Source organism: Talpa europaea (assembly GCF_964194135.1).
Source record: "Talpa europaea genome assembly, chromosome: 6".
NCBI lineage: Eukaryota > Metazoa > Chordata > Mammalia > Eulipotyphla > Talpidae > Talpa > Talpa europaea.
The window spans coordinates 106339435-106343920 of NC_140072.1; positions in this window are offsets into that span (position 1 = coordinate 106339435).

Consider the following 4486-nt stretch of genomic DNA (forward strand, 5'->3'; position numbering starts at 1 on the left):
TCTTGCTGTGACTTTCCTCATATGTCCTTCACATATTTATAACCCATTACCCTGACTTCTATGACATTACACTTAATAGCATTTTGTATATCTAAATAGCATTTTATATTTCTGATCTTTTTTGTCCTTGCTGGGTTTTCTTGCTCCTCATTTTGCTTCTTAACTGTTTTCTCTAAAGATCTCTTCTGTTTTCTTCTAATCACTTACTGGGAGCTCATTTCTATAATTCTAGTCATCCTAATTCTTAGATCTCCTAATTGTAAGCCTAAAGTTCTTAAATTCTGAACATTCACAATATTTCCTGTCAGTAGAATTCATCTAAAGTTGAAAATGTCTTCTAGGTAATGCTTAATATTCTTCCTTTTATGGAAATGGCCTGCTCTAGGTCAAATAATCTATCACATGACAATGCTTATGGCATGAAACCCAAATGTCCGTAATTAAAAACATATTAACTACTGAAAGATGGTTTCATAAACGTCATGAAGCCAGTACCTTATATTGCCTTCTGTTGGAGGAAGGCAGAACTGAGTTACGTAATTTGGCTTTTACCATATTAATACATAGAGGACTGGTAGTTCTTGGAACATGGCAGACACAGAAATTTGAAGAAATCACATAGCAGAACAGAGTAATGTGCCTGAAAAAAGTCAGCTGCCTGCCTTACAAGGCCTCAGAGAGTTGCATTAAAATGGTAAGTTATGATAACGGTTACCGGTTTTTGAGCATTCACTGGATTAAGATATATATGTATGTACTCATATTCATTTGAAGAGAGACATATACATTTATGTATAGAGATGTGGCATACACATTCTCACAGTAGCTCTCCCATATAGGAATTATTATTCAATTTTAAGTGGGGAAATTATAATTTAAGGCATTATGTACATTATTCAAGATCACACAGCCATGATTTAAACTCTTTTAAGTATCATCTTAATTCAGGAACTGTTATCTTGAGTGTCCTTGGCTATACAGGCATTCAGGCTGGAAAATCTAATTTGGAGAAGAAGAAGAGATAGAGTATTTTAAAATCTCAGGCCTTAACTCACATTAACCTAGCAAGTCTACGAAAATTCCCATTTCCTGGGGACAGTGTGGTTTTAGCCTAGGTCCCCAGGTATTGACAAGTGACCTCTTTCACACTTAAAATAAGTTGGTTTTGATAATAAAATATAAGACCAACTTAAATTAATCATATTTGCAAGATTGGTGCAAAAAAATCAATATGCACTGAAAACATAACTGTTTAAAGACTTTTATCCTCCCATGGCAAAGCCAATATATTTTCTCTGAACACAGACTTAAGTGGAAAGAAAAAGAACAGGGAGAATTAAATTGCGAAATGAATCAGATGTTTATTCACAGCAGACTGAGCCTGGGACTGTCCAGCCAATGGAAATGGCGTACTCAGAGCCATTTGGCTTCAATTCCCTCTCTGTGGCTCAGAGCATGGATGCACACTTCCTCTGGGATTGTTCTCTTTTTGTTTCCAGAGCTAGCCAGTCTCTCTGCTGATGAACACATGCTTCCTTTAAAAATGTAGATACCTCCAAACAGGGTATGGAGAAGCCCAAAGTCTGGGAATTGTCCTCTTTCATTACTGTGAGCTTAGAGTTTTGATTATTCAATTTCTCCATTTAATAAAAATGGTTAAAATTTTCAGCATTTGCCAACCACTGTCATAAAAGACTTCCCTGTTGATATCATTTAATTTTCAAACAGTCCTATGCACCCTATACTGTGACCCTTGTTATTTTATTTTTTTAAAGATTTGTTTATTTATGTATACAAGAGCTGGGGTACAGGCCAGATGTGTGTGTGTGTGTGTGGGTGAGAGGATTCACCAGAGACAGAGCGGGGAACAGAACAGGCAGACTGACTGAAATACACGGCTGAGGGGAGCAGTGGGCGAAACAGGAGAGGTCTGCTGTGCCATGTGGGTTTCTCCCTGGCCGGCTGGGATCGAACCCGTGCTGCAGAGGCTGTGAACAGCTTCACAGTGCAGCGCTCAACCCGCTGTGCCACCAGGGAGGCCCATACCCTTGTTATTTTAATATGAGGCATAAGAGGCTGTATGACAGTCCACACAGTCAGTGATGGAAGAGCTGAGGCAGGAAGTGGGGAGGCAGAGGACTCGGTGCCTTCACTTACCTGTACTTTGTCCTGTGGGATAGAATTGAAAGTGTTTACCTACTTCCTGTATAATGAACATAAAGAAGAGAACAAATTTAAAACATTGTCACAGTTCTTGACACAGAATAAGTTTCAATAAATATTAGCTTACAAAAAGATTAGTTCCATTCTCTCTTTTGCTTCTACCTATCATTTATTTTCACTCAAATTAGACCATGCTTTGTTTTATTTCCAGTGTATTACTTAATTATTGGTCTTTCTGTGCCTTTTCCACACATTTTTCTTCCATGATAATTCCTGTTGTCCATTTAGCTTTTTCAAAACATGCTTATTCCTCATAGTTGGTTGCATGTAATGCTCTTCATTCTAATTTTTGCCTTTGTCCACATCAATTTCGTTCCTATTGAACTTAAAGATTTTCAGAATCACTCCATCTATTGTATAATAAGTTATGATAATTTTGCATATCTTTACATATTCTTCTCTATTTCAATTTTGGGCAAAATAGAATTTACTCACATAGGTTTGCCATGTGAATTTCAATATTTCATACATGTCAATTTCAATTTTTCACATAAATGTCTTTTCAATGAAGTTTCCTACATTTTGTAAGCAGTCATGATTATTTAGTGTAAGTTAATAAATATTGATTGTGTGTTTGAAAAGGGGTATGAAACTTTATCTTTCCCATTATGTTTTAAAAGCCATCTCAGTATGTTTAATAATTTGCAGTAATACTTGCAGAGTATGAGGGTATTCATTTCTCTGATTAATATATTACTAGATAACATGCTTTAAAATTTGTTTCTAGTATTGTAGGCCTAAATAACACTTATTATTATTTTCATTGGAATAGTAATAATTTTGGGGCATGAAACATTTATTTTTTTCTTTTGAGGGCATTTGATGGTTTTTCATGTTGTTTAAATTTCATTGCATAATATGGACAGAGGTGCCATTTTTCCTTTGTTAAATGTTTAAATTATTTTTTTCTTTCTTGACTAGTGTTTTTCCAAGGAAATAACAATAACCTTTTTATGGATAATGGCTACACATACTGGGCAGATAGTCACATCAATAAATAATTTTAAAATATAAAAGCATTAAGCTCTTAGATTTTAATTATCTATTAAATTATCCACATTGCCTTTATGTTTTACCAGCAGCATACATGATAGATTTACAAATAAAGGAGACTCTGCCTGCTTATACAGTATTCTCCATAGTATATATTATACCCATTAAAAATAATGGGTAAATTATTATACCCATTAAAAATAATGGGTATAATAATGCATGTAAACATAAATGTTCTTTGCCTGTAATATGTATTATACAGTTCCCTAAATGTGAACATAAACAATTCAATTAACATTCCTTTACCAGAGTTAAACTGTTAATGTGACTTATTTGTTTATTGAGGAAATATGAAGTTCTTTCTTTCCAAATGTATTGGAAACATCTTATTCTCGTTTTTCTCTCTGCTGGATGGATACTCTAGCATTCAGAGACTTTTGGCTCCATGAGATCTGCTAATTCATTTATTTCTTCCCTTGGTCAATAAATTCATACCTAAAGTTCTGCAAAATGACAATAATGTAAAAATACTTTGCTCCTCTAGGGGAGGTGCTTCTTTTTTATTTCCTTTTCTTTTTGCCTTGAGAAAACTGTTCTTTCATTTTTTCTCTAGTTTAAACTGACAGAGAACAAGAGAACAATAAATGAATATCTAAATGAAAATGACCATCTTAGAATTGTTTTCACCACAGAACAAATGTCTTTGGGAAAGGAACAACTCTCTTTTATTTTTCCTGTAATCTATGGTATATTTTTCTTATCTACAAAGGAAATAATGTTTTTTTCTGATGTCATACAGATTATGTGAAATATATAGAACTTAAGTTTATGAAGCAAAAAAAAAAAAAGCAAGTTCTTATTTTACTTCTAGGCTTCGAGATGAATTTAAGTGGTCTTCAATTCCAAATTTTGATAGATGACGCTATAATCAAAGCATTACAGAAGATCCTTGAGTATATTTTCTACTCCAATGTCTACCACTCTTCACTATTTTTCACTCTACCTCCCCCTACTATTTCTTTATTTTTTCTCACTGAATTGTTTCTACAAATCCAAGGTAACATCCAAAGTTCAGAAACTGGAGTATTCCTGCCAGGATACAGATATTCCACAAGACAAAGAGATTATATTTCCTGGTTGAGATAGTTGGTATCAAAGTAGAATTAGATTTTTTTTTTTATTTGAGATAGTTGATATTCTAGAAATGTGAATTTAATGCTGATTAAAACTGGGTTTTATGACCAGTGGGATATTCTGGAATTTAAAATCT